Source organism: Homalodisca vitripennis, chromosome 4 (assembly GCF_021130785.1).
Source record: "Homalodisca vitripennis isolate AUS2020 chromosome 4, UT_GWSS_2.1, whole genome shotgun sequence".
Taxonomy (NCBI): domain Eukaryota; kingdom Metazoa; phylum Arthropoda; class Insecta; order Hemiptera; family Cicadellidae; genus Homalodisca; species Homalodisca vitripennis.
The window spans coordinates 108,014,788-108,028,414 of record NC_060210.1 but is presented as its reverse complement, the minus strand read 5'-3'; the positions used below and the strand labels follow the sequence as shown (position 1 = coordinate 108,028,414).

Sequence of the window (13,627 nt, the reverse complement as noted above, 5' to 3'; positions counted from 1 at the left end):
TTTTTATATATACAAACACATACATAAATGTTTATAAATATACCAAAAAACAATCTAAACCAATGGTATACTTTACTCTAAATTCTGAAATCTAAGAATAACCAATTCAACCACCAAATGTAGAGAGCAGACAAAACTGCATTCAATAATTAACACATACAAACATACGACAAATTGAAAATGATATGATTTGTAAAAACTTCTTTGGCATCTCCCCTTAGAATATGGTGAAATAACATATAAAAAGTACAATGATTAAAGTGGTTTCTTTGGTATTATATAAATTCTGTTGCCAGGGGTCAATTCATCTACATAGTTCAAAATCAAGATGAAAGACAAAGTCATAGCAAAGTTTAAAAAAACTTAACCAAGGAAAGTTTCAAAATTCATTTTTGTAAAATCTGAAACCAAATGCTGTTCATCATTGCTTGTTAAAATATTTATAGTCTACAGAACAAATTTAGGAACTGACTCTTTTTCTACATAGCTCTGAGCCAAATTCAGTAAACTTTAAGACCATAAACTAGCCATTGGAAACTACAAAACACAAGGAGTATTGGCAATAGCTTAAGAGAAACGACCTAAACAATGCTGTACAAAAATATTTGAAATTATTGTTCTAAATATCAAATAAACTAAATGTTTGGATGCATAGTAATCATATCTTTAAAATGAGACACCTTACATGATTCTACAAACAAAAATATACTCACAAAATTATATAAGGTTTAACATTGTTTTTACTGGGCTAAAATCAAGATGGCCCTAGTACAGCTGGCTTCTAAGGATGGTTTTACCACACAGTGCTAAAGAAAGGCTGATCCACTATATGATTTTTGGATACTTCAGTAGTTTCAGTAGTTCTAGTCCTAACCAAGGACAGTTCTTCTACCGAGAATTAAGTGACATTTGAAATTTGTCAATGTGTGGTGCTAGATTGGTGATTGATAAAAAATTTTCAATCTTCTACTCAATAGCTCTGCTGATTGTTTCTATACTTCAGCAGAATTTAGATCCTAAGGTAAGTTGAGAGTGGAGTTTGTCAATTTGTCATGGTGTTCAGAAATATACTAAATTTATAGTATATCATAAATAGTACAGTATCTAATTTACTAATATTAGATAATTAAATAACTTATTGACCAATTAAAAAAACAAATAAATATGTCTAACAAAAACAGGACCAATCTTGCCAAAGACCCACTACAATGGATACCATTATAATGAACAACGTTTAGTCTTAGAAATGTAACAAATATAACTTACCATAGGCTTTTTAAATTTAAAGGTACATTTTTAACAGTGGCTTTAAGTATATTTGTACCACACAAATTCATTTTGTTGTAATTAAATGTATAAAACATTGAATATAAGTCAATGTTTCTACAGTTATTACTATACAGACTGAAAATAGATTTGTTTTTCCTTTGACAATTTATCTTTAACAAAACTTAAAAAAAAATTTAATCAAATAAAACCTTGTACAGATTCTCACTTGACACTTTCAACCCTAGGTGTCAATGTTACTCAACACCAAGTATAAATACCTGATCATGAAATTTCATGTGGGGCTGGTACTGTAAATATTGTGTACTTAAGCTTGTTGGGTATTGCTGTAAAATAATAAGTCAAATTATTTTCCTCAAATTAATCCAATATACAAAGAGGCGTATTTTATAGTAATTCGGTTTTGTTAATGGTTTCAAATTATCCTATCCTAATAGTATTAAATTTGCAAAAGTGAGTTTGTTGTTTGTTACACTTTAACATGTAAATTATCAAAACCGATTGTACTTAAATTTTACATGGACATTCTTCTTGAGGTCCCTACTATGAATGAGCACAGGCCTATTTCCCCTCTACATTCCTCTAGGTCCCATCAAGTTGTATTAGAGCAAACAGTCTGCCTGATAATAATGTAATCAACAGATTTGTGTAAACATTGTTTTATGACAGCACAACCATATGTTTATATTAATTTACATGTTTACATTAAATTAATTTTAATTTACATGTTTACATTAGATTAATTTAACTACTATTTTAAATTTGTATACATTTATAATCTTGAAAGCACAGAGTAACTCTTATAGTAATAACACTACTTATTTCAACCATTTCTGCAATCACTGTTGAACGCAGAGTAAGGAAATCTCGAGATAAAAAATTAAAAAAGAGTAAAAATATACTTTTAACTGTAAATTTTAGCAAGTATTAAGTACTTTAAAGCAGATATTAAAGACACAGTATCTTTTATTATAAATTTAGAGACAATACATTTTTAATAAAACCAATCTTAGTTGCCTTTTGACAGAAGTAACCTTTTCAGACCTGTTATACATTTCTTACATATACATTTTCTTGACAGGGGTAACAAGACAAAATCAACTATGACACAAAAAGTACTCTCACCGGATTAAATTGCAATGGCCATAAATTATAATAAAGGTATACACTTTTTACTACACTTTCTTTCTCAACATTGGTGTTGGAAACATAACTCACTCAAACTAGAAGTGCTCATGCTCGCACACAACCTACAAAATTGTGCAAAGCTGCAGACAACTGCTCGTACAGTATATAATATATATATAAAAAATAATAATTATCACTGTGGAAGAAAAGTATTTTATATATATAAAATAATAATAATAATAATAATCACTTTGGAAGAAAAAAAGATAGTTTTTACTTCTACCTCCTAAATTTTGGGGCTTTAATACCCCTCTGTCTTTAGGAAGACAACCTTTATTTAATACATTTTAATAAAATTAATAATAATAATATGCATTATATATAGAGCACAAAATTACTTAAAATCAAGAACCACATGATGGAATTTCAGCCATTGTATATAAGTATATAGTTAAATGGCTCTTTTTTATTATCCATCTAAAGAACGTGACCTGAAGGATTAAAGACCATTTACCACTATACATACACTAAGACACTGACCACCTACCTGCTCTTAGTGATTAACTGGTACCATGGTGTACAGAACCTGATTCAGTTTTTTTAATGGTTGAAATAATATAAGGAAATATGTAATACCCATAAAAGGAAAGAAAATGGGTCTAAATACGGCATAAGTGTGACATCCTAAATAAGTGGAATAGTGATTTTTATGTAGCCCTAAAATTTATAAGTTAGCTTTTCTAATCATTCATAAAATACAATGTAATTGGACTAATTTTCTTTATTTCGTTTTAATAAAATTGTATACATAATAGAATTAACTGGATGTTTTCAAGAATAAATAAACTAATCAATGCACATTGGGAACATAGTCAATTATTGATAGGGCAGTCTAACTAATTGATTTGATAGCATTGCAAGAGCTTTTGGGTTAGTGAGGGCCGAATATAAAAGCTTTTTGATACCATTATTCTAAATGAATTACTTGTGTTTGGAAATAAATAATTTTTTAAATAATTGATTTTCAAATGTTTTCTAAAAAAGCACAAATTGGTTTTTTACACTAGGCCTATTGGCCTTAAACTACATCAAATACCTTTATCTAATTCCTCTCTCTTGTACTATATTGAGAAGTCATTAAACAAGTGACATATCTTTATGATCGAGTTTTCTCTCTTACTCTCCCAACTCATCATTTATTATTCTCTGGGTAGATTTTATAGTATTGCTACTTTTAAATTTTCACTTGAATTCTTGCAGCTTTTATACATGATCACCCAGTTCATTGTTATTTTAATGTCTGGCTAGTCTTGCCAATAATTATGTAATTTTTTATGAATGTTTCAATATAACATTTTCTTATAGATTTAAAATTTTTTGAATCAAGTGGTTGGAAATCCAATGTAATACAAAGCTTTTGTTCAGAGCTAAAGAAATATATAATTTGCTAATGTAAAAAATTTCTTCATTTTCTTACTATTTTCTAAATAAAAATTGTTGTTTCTTAATTATTGTTCTACCCAATATTTTTCAAATTTTACTGTCATGTTATGAGGCAGAAGTAATAATCCCGTTGACTTTTACTGGTTCAATTCTCAGGTCAGTTAAGAAATTATCTGATATGGATATATAATTATTAAAAACTCTAGTTGGAAAATCTAATGCATGTCATACCCTCATATTCTTGAACTTTTCATGACTACCACAATTTACCTAAACGTTGATATTTATATCCCCTGTAAAGATTAAATTTATACTAATATTTTGTTCTTCAGATTAATAATTAATATATTTATATATATAACTTGTCCAAAATATTTATTTATTTATGTTGACAAATCAGTACCAATAAATTAAAATAAATTGTAAACTTTTTAATTTAAACATTATCAAGGAAAACTCAAAAGATTAAAAAAAAAAATATATATATATATATATATATATATATATATATATATATATATATATATAGTAGAAGTATGAAAAACCACATGTTACATAACAGGCTCCATTAAACTGTGTGCGAAATTTCAAATCTATATAACTCATTTCAATCTTGAGGTGTCACTCCTATCTGAGTTATAGGCTTTCCTAACATTCAGCCAAATCCCAGGACGGAATAAGTCCCATCATTAAATTATATCTTATCTACACAGATAAACAAACAAGAAAGTATTGAAAGACTTGACAAAACTTAATGAAAGTTAGGAAAGGAACAAAGTAACCCCATTACATGTGTTCCTTCTATGTCACATGTTAATATGTCAAATGGCTGTTTCTTTACAAATTTGTTTATTGTACAACTTTCTCGCTCACTTTTTCTGTACCTCAATGCTTTTTCTGTGCATTGTATGTATTATCTCTTGTGTAACTAATACAATCAAAGCTATCAACCTGTATCTCTAAAGATAAGAGACAAAGCTCTCACTCACATGCTCAATCATTCATCACTAATCTCCAACTTCCCAATATCTCAGAAAATTGAAAGTTGGCACAAATACGGTATTTCTAATGAATTAAAATGACAAACTAAAACATTTTCATAAATACCAAAAGTCCATATGGGTTGGAACCGCTAAAGAACTATATGTATTGTTCTCGATTTCCTAGAAAGGTGAAATTTGACTCACACATATTATGCTTTCAACAGACAAACAAAACATTTTTCATGAAGATCAACCACCCATACATAGGTGTTAAAATGGGTTGCAATCTATACAAGAACTATATTTTTACTTTCCCACGGACCTAGAAAGACAAAAAAAGAAAATCAAAAACAATTTCATGAAAATTAAATACCAATATGGGTGAAATACAGTAGAATCCCGAAACTATATTTTTGTATTTTAACATTCGTATCTCGTACAAATATGAAATTTAACACACGTGTCTCACACCCTCTAGGGAAAAAGAAGATGCAGATAAACCACACTCAGAGGCTGAAAAAGGATTGCAACCCCTTAGAGAACTATGTTTTTATTTTTCAACTTCCCAATGGCCTAGAACGATGAAATTTGGAATACATGTGACTCATCACTTAAATACAGTGTGGCCACTCATAACAGTTTTTCAAATGCTAATAATATTTTAAAACATGCTATTTTATTACTGAATGTTTAAATAATCCTAATAATACTCTAAATTCAAAAGTAACTGTTTGTTTTCCTTCAATGCATGAACTATTCAACCGACTTTATTGAAATTTTACATGGACATTCTTAGGTTCCTTGGTATGAATATAGGCAAATTTTTATTTCAAAACTTCCTCCAGGCTACACTCCACTGGTTTCTTAAGTAGTGTAAAATCCCATCTTGATCTCTAAAGTTAAATATTAATTGAAAGATCCTGATAAATGTAATCAACTGTTCTGTGTAAACATTGTTTTATGACAACACAACCATATGTTTAATTAATGTATCAATATTTTCAATTTGTTTACATTTATAGTGTGAAAGCATAGATTAAGCTAGATAATAACAATACTTCATATTTAAACCTGTTCTGAAATTGTTGAACATACTTTCGGAAATATAGTTCACTAAAACCAGAAATGCTCATACACATGCAAAGCTACGAAATTCACAAGTAAGTCACAAGTAACTTGACTTAACCTGAAAAATTCTCTTTATCGGGACAAGGCAAACTCAACTTATGGAACTGAAGATATCTAAGACCGGAAGATGACTAGAGCCGGAAGTAGACGATTTTTGAGCAAAGTAAGTTGCCCAAGCAGATCAGGAATCAGACTGTCTTTGGTATTACATTACTGAGATAGGAACACCTCCTTAGAAAAGTTTTAGAATGCAATGGTCAAAAGACCAGAACAACCTAAGACCGGAAAAGACCAAAGCAAACCAAATAGCTACAAATCAGCATTCTAAAGCAATACCTAAGCAGAACATGAGTGACGAGGGCTTCACTGAAGTTACAAACAGAAGAGGAAAGAAGCAATGGTCCAAAAAAGAGGATATTGTAGTGGTTAAAAGCACCCAAAAAATATATGCAGACTTACTCCATACCGTTAGATGTCATTGATGTAATACCTAGTCAAAGAGCTGTTGTACACATAAAGGACTTGGATGGAGAGACAACAAAAGAAGAAATGGTACTTTCTGATTAAACGGAAGCCACCTATTTAACAACTGAAAAAGTAGGTATATAAGTAAAATCAAGAACAAAGAAACTATATCTTTATTGAGTATTTTACAAAATTATAATTACACATTTATATTTGAGTATTCAAAAGTATTCAATGTTGGTGAAAAGTAAGACGATCGCTCCAACATTAAAGAAATTGGACCATTGTGACAAATGGCAGCCTACTGTGAGAAAACCATGTATGTAACTGGACACACGAAATCCGATTTTTTTTCGGCACGGTCTAGTGATACATTGTCAAAGTGAATTATCAGCAGTAAAATACAATTTCATGTTATGACCATTCACACATTGTTTCAGCGACGGCAATCATCTTGTACATCCTAAAAACGATACAGCTTCTTCCTTGCTCTTTGGCAAATCGTAAATGAAAACAACATCACTGATTGTACTATCTACAAATCACTAGAACAAGTGTACAGTACGAAAACAAACATAACATTGAGCTACAGAGTTAGGTTATGTATGATAAACCTAGACAGGAATCAAGTACAATACGATAAGAGCACTGCAGTTGCACCAGTTATTGACCTTCGACTTGACATACTTTCACTGATTTGACTGTCCGAGTAGATAAAAATTCCTATAATCTGATAATTGTGTACAGATGATAAACAAATATGTTCAGGTATTTATTGTGTAGCTGGCTGCCTAAAGTTGCTAAATCTGGTTTATTATGGGTGGCCTCCCTTTAATCAGAAAGTACAGAAGAAATATATAATGGACTTGACAAGACCCTAAAATACAGTAGGGATCCCTTAGATTTTAAAATTACTGCAACACCACCAGCTTTCGGAGAGACACAAAATGCAACTGTTATACCCCCAAAGCAGTTGTCACTTCTGTAAAGCTTAATCACATTAAGATAGGATGGATTATATGTCAAGTTCGATTCAAAGAACATAAGAATAGATGTTATAGATGCTAGGTAGATGGACATATTGCACAAGAATGTAAGGGAGATGACAAGAGATAGCTCTGCTTTAAATGCCAAAAAGAAAGGCACAAGTGTGACAATTGTCCAGAGAATAAAGAAAGAAATCATGAACAACCAAGTGCTAGAATTAAAATCCTGCAGTTAAATACAAATCGAAGCACAGCAGCTCATGATATGTTACTAGCAAGAGCTCAGGAATTATCCAGTGACCTACTATTGGTTAGTGAACCGATCAGTTCAGTGGTGGCAAGAGGAAACTGGAAAATGGATAAAATAGAAAACGCAGCTGTGCTCTTGAGGTTAGCTAATTGGTCAATATCTGAATGTGGATCAGAAGCAAGCTTTGTGTGGGTAAAAATGGGTGGCATTTATGGGTTTAGCTGCTACTTCTTATCAAACGTGTCAAATGAAGACTTTAGGCAGTCTCTGGAAAATCTGGAATTTCTAATGCAGCAAAGACACATATCTGCTATAATAGCAGGAGGTTTGAATGTCAAATCAGCAGACTGGGGATCACTAGTCACAAATTGGAGAGGATAAGAAGTGAAGGACTGGGCAGCAGCTTGTAGTCTCATAGCCATTATCAGGGAAATATCCCAAACTTTAGCAGAAGAGGGTCTACGTGTCCTCTTTTATTAACATTTGCATGAGAGAATCTTGCACGAAAAGTCAACCACTGGCGAGTCTTAGATTATGGAACTTTGAGTGACCACATGTGCATTTCATATGATTTCCATGGAGGAAGCCAGTCTTGTGTACGCACCAATTATTATGGCTGGTGACTCGGACCTAATGAAGTGCTAAAGTTCTGGGAAGCTTTAAGAAAGTTATTAACAGAAGAATCGATGCGGAACCTGGGGTCCAAAAAGCTAACAGATAAAGTCTAACTCGCTTGTCAAGCAGGATGGCCACTCAAAACCTCTTATCAAACTCCTAGTTTCCCCGGTTGAAAACTCCCAATTCTCTAGTCTTTTTCAAACCAAATAGACAACTTCAATACTGTATTTAACCCTTACGCCTAGTGGAAAGGTGAAAATTAAGTGTCACCAGCTGTATTTGCAGGAAATTCCATGAAGCTGTGGTTGCTAACAAATATTGTTGCTAGCGATAAGCGAGAAATTTGGTGACGATTCATCGCTACTACCTATTTTAAGCTCCTTAATTATTTTTATCTCTATGTCTTTCAATGTGTCGACATAACATTGTATATAGGCTACCTAATAACTTTCCTTTCAGTGATATTTGGAAAATACATGTATCTATTCTGGAAAAATAAACAGATCAATAACTTTCCTTTCAGTGATATTTGGAAAATACATGTATCTATTCTGGAAAAATAAACAGATCAATTACCAACAGAGCGTTACTGTGGGGCAGCCCGCAGTCCAGCATTGCAGGTCAGAGGTCTGCAGTGCACGAACTTTCGGTATGAGACAATGATTTTACAGGTACACAAGGTCAAACAAAAAATAAACCAAAAACTCTCATCTGAACTCTACTTTTAACTTTGATCTTTAGGGTAAAAAGAAGCCTAAGAATGCCACGCTACTTCCACAGGAATTCTTAGAGATTCGGGGAAATTAATATATTTTTAACACGTCATATCTTCTCCTTTAAAATCTTAGAAATGGTAGCTTTTAAAATGAGCGTAAAAATATATGGATATATATTTATATAGAATTTACTTATGTACAACTACATGAAGTACGATGTATAGATCAAATAAAAATTTTTTATTGTCTGCCTACCGCCAAGCAGCTGATAACGTCCACGCACAGAACCAGCAGACACCCACTCCTCGAGGGTACTTGTTGTCGCAAACCCACTATTTTCTTCTCCAAAATGTCTCTTATCAGGTATGATAAAATTCAACTGACATTCTGGTGCACTCAAAAATCTTGTTGCATCTCTTATTACACCGTCAAGCAGATGATAATATTCACCGAATCGAACTCTAAGCCTGTTTTTAGGGTGAACTCTATACATTTTAGTCCTGCAAATCTATCTAACATATGTCTTTTCGAAATTTTCAAATGGATAGTTACATTTTTGGGGGCTTGCCGCGACACAGGGTTAGAACTAACCAAGATAAACTCCACTACATTATTGGAGGCAACCGGCATCAGATGAGGCTTGCGAACATATGTTGATATCGTCATTCACAGTTTCACGGACTACGTCACATAAAATACGATATTTTGAGAAAATCACGTCCTGATTCCAGGAGGCTCAGATTATTCTTGACATTATAAATTCTTGGAAACAGACTTTTTTTTAGATTTTCCTGGTTCTAAAGGATATTTCCCGTCTTTTAAATTCCTAGCTTACGTTAATGGAGTTCTGCCTGTAAACGGAACCTGCTGACATCAACAGCAAATTCAATAGTGTTTTATGGAGCTCCAATATGGATCTCTTCACTAAAGATGAAGTAAGTGAGGAAACAGCTGGACAAGGTACAAAAACAATAGCCCTGAGAATAGCAAGTTACTACAGGACAGTCTTGACTGGGACCTCTTTTGTCAAAGCAGGACTTCCCCCACTTGAGCTATTGGTAAAGGAGAGAATGGCAGTCCATGATGGGAGAGATGGGATTGAAGTCAGGATGGAATTAATAAGTAAATGGACCTGGAAGCTTATCCAGGATTTACGACCATGGCAAGAACGACAGCATGTCGAGTTTCATTTCCACCTCACTCAATTCCTGTGGCCATGGAAACTATCGTAGCTTTTTGTTTCAGAGAACAAGAAGTGATGATGAGCCTGCAAGTACTGTGGCGAGAGGCAGGATACTGCAGAGCACACCATTTTTGTCAACAACAGATGGTTGTAAGAGAGGGTGGAATTGTCAGCCACAATAGTAATAGAAACACTCATAGAAACACAGTATCCGTATCCACAATACTGGAAAGTGCTAGGAACTGGCATGTGATATCTGCTATGATTCAGAAATTATAAAAAGGAAAATAAAAGAGTAGAACAGAACAAGAAAGGTGCAGCTGCTAGTGCCCCTCACTGAGCTGATGTAATGCAAAATAAGTAGTTTGAGAAAGTGGAGAAAGAAATGGTTTTTTAGTGCAGACACCACGTAACTCTTAGGAACCATGTCAAGAGGAATACAAACCAAGAATAATGGTACCCAGAGATAGGCTAATCTGAAGGAATTTTTCCTCTCTTCCTTCAGGAAAAAAAGGGTACTTTGGGATTATACCGACCACACTAGTATGAAGAACACAAAAATAGAAATTTATAGAAACAAACATGATAGAACGAAAAAAACAACTCTTCAATTACAAAATTACAAACTTACAAGCATTTCCAGGTATTGTGATCGGTATTGTTGTCGCTGTTATCTTATCTTTCTCGAGAATCCTGATTACGGCAGGCCGCGCGGCATCACGTGATTTGCACGGTACATAATTGCCTTTCCATTACAATTCAATTTATATTTCTGATTAGCCCCTCTAGAATTTGATATTTTACTGATAGGTACTATCTCGAGGGATGTTTTTCTTTCGTCGACATCAGCGCGGGCTTTGGCAGCACCTTCGGTGCTGCCAAAGCCCGCGCTGATGGCCGGAGGCACTCGCATTTTGGGTGGCGGAATGTGATCAAGAATAAAAACAAGTTTTTAGTGTTTTTTTAATAAAGAGTTTAGTTTGGTAAATGATTGTTTTTGTTGAATTTTTGTGTTTGGAGAAATGTAGAGGTAAAACACGGAAGTACAACAAAGCGATGCACCAGCTGAACGGGCGGCGAGACTGCAATCACGTTATCTACTAGACGCTCGACTTTGACCTCTGTCTGAGGATGGGGAGGGGTTTGCGATAAGACAATTCCTGTTTTATATTGACGAAATATTGTTCTACGCTAATCTAGTAATCAGTAGAAACGAAATGTGAAATAACGATTCATGTCTGGGTGTGGTCGGTATAATCCCAAAGTACCAAAAAAAGTTTAGAAAACCAGCATTTCTATGATTAAAGCTTTTTATTGAGGATGAAAGGTTTGACAGGATAACAAGATTTTGGACATTTGCCATTGTTATGGTTACAAAAGGTATAACAAAACGTTTCCAGGATTGGAATCTATTCTCTTCGTCAGGGAGGGGAGGTATTAGTACATAAAAAAATAAAGAACAGGAAGTAGAAAAGAAGGGTAAGAAAAGGGTTCAAACATACCCAAAAGCTGCTTGGAGTCTAGTTCAGGCATTGTCATTGCAGAGAATACAGGTCTCGAGTAAGAGAAACACAATCATACATAATAATGGCACGGATGAGATGTTAACATGGGATTTAATCCGTGATTTGTTTATTTTAACCTAATTTGTAATTATGTGTTAGGTTAGTTATTTAACTGAAGAAGATATTGCAGGTCTCAAAACGTATTTGATTTTTTTCTATCACTGAATGATGGTAAATGACCTGAAAAATCTTGTTTACCTAACAACTACTAAAAACCAGTAAGATTATGCAGGGATAAATAAAATCTTCTGTAACAAAGACAATTTATACAGAGTGCCTTTAACTTTAAAAATTTAATTATAACATTAGTAAACAGAATATTGAGTTAAATAGGTAAGTATTAGTAAATGTTATTAAAACAATACTTCCAATATATTGTACTATCACTAGTATAAACAAATACAACATTTTCCAATAACATTTTTATTTTGTGCAAGGCCTTTCTGAATCAAAGATTCCATCATCAGGCACTCATCGTTTATACTAGTGATAGTAAGTTACAATAAGTTAAACCTTTTTTCCAATGCTCAACAATATTTAATACCCGGTCAACAGGTTTTTGATGGTTGTTGACACTGGTTGTTGACACTAATATTTAATACCCTGTCAAGAGGTTTTTGTCTGTTGTTGATTCTTGGGTAATTGTGAAAGTAACGACCGGAGCGACAAAATACGAGTTTCGTGTAATTAACTTAATGGAATTGTCCTAGAGAACAAAACAATATAAGGTTTAACGGGGTGGAAATGAGAAATAACAAAGTTCCAGAACATAAAAAAATGGAACAACTGTTCACACGTGGAGCAATATTTCCATATTGTTCAGGAGGATAAGCAGAATACATATTCATGTTATAGAGAATGATATAATACTTCTTCATTCCAAGATTCATTAAGATATCTCAATATTTATTACCTGGTCAACAGGTTTTATTTGGAAATCTAATGGCCGGTAACATGCACATTCACTTAACCTTGTCTGATCAAGATCATATTTACAGGCATTATAGAGAATTTTATAATACTTCTTCCTTAAGTTTCATCATTATATCTCAATTCGCTCAACAGGTTTTTGTCGGCGTTGACCCGGGTCAACAAAATAATCAGTCCCATTTACTTGAGCCACTTCGGTTTCTACATATTGTGCAATCACACAAATAGCCTACAATACTTTATAATATACCTCTCCTACTATAACTTTAATACAATTAATTATAGACATGGACCAGCTTTATTTAGTTTGAACTTATCACATGAATTATAACTTACCTGCAAGATTATAACAATGTCAGCTTATGAGTCAACATCAATCACAACGCAGTCAGTTGAAGATTGATACCGAACCGACACCAATAATATTGAACTAACTCTGATAATGAACTTATCATCGAAACCTTGTAGAATGAAAAAAAACATTGTAGGCTGGCTAGATTAGTGTTGGGAGAATCGAATACATAATCGAATAGTATTTTAATACAGCCGGAGTACATATTCGAATACCACAAAATGAGTTCGAATACATTAGAAATGAATACAATATCTCTGGAAGAATCGAATTCAAACATACAGTATTCATTTGTTTGGACTAATAGTATTTAAATAAAATATTCAAGAGCTGTATTTGTATTCATATACAGGTATTTAATATAGGGTTTCAGATATATATATATATATATATATATATATATATATATATATATATATATATATATATATATATTTATCGAATACAAAGGTGCTTTTGAATCAACCATATTCGATTCTCCCATCAGTAAGCTAGGCTATCAGTCAACTCAGCGCTATCACTCGAGTTTATCTGTTGTAATAATAGTGTTGCCATTTGCCAATTTCAACTGCAAAAATTACTGCAACACCCGA

The 13,627-nt window shown here is 32.9% G+C and overlaps 1 protein-coding gene across 9 annotated transcripts in view; it reads right to left on the bottom strand.

The window, feature by feature from the left end:
- The window catches only part of LOC124359936 (GDP-L-fucose synthase), a 163,119-nt gene extending 149,767 nt beyond the window's left edge, over window positions 1-13,352 (bottom strand). For 2 of the 9 annotated variants that reach the window (XM_046813098.1, XM_046813097.1), the window contains exon 1: window positions 13,019-13,204. The gene's annotated coding sequence lies outside the window, so the exon portion shown is untranslated. Of the gene's footprint in view, window positions 1-13,018 lie in introns of all 9 variants that reach the window. The other 7 variants (XM_046813099.1, XM_046813096.1, XM_046813102.1 and 4 more) reach the window with 7 other exon arrangements.
- Window positions 13,353-13,627: the final 275 nt, after the last annotated feature.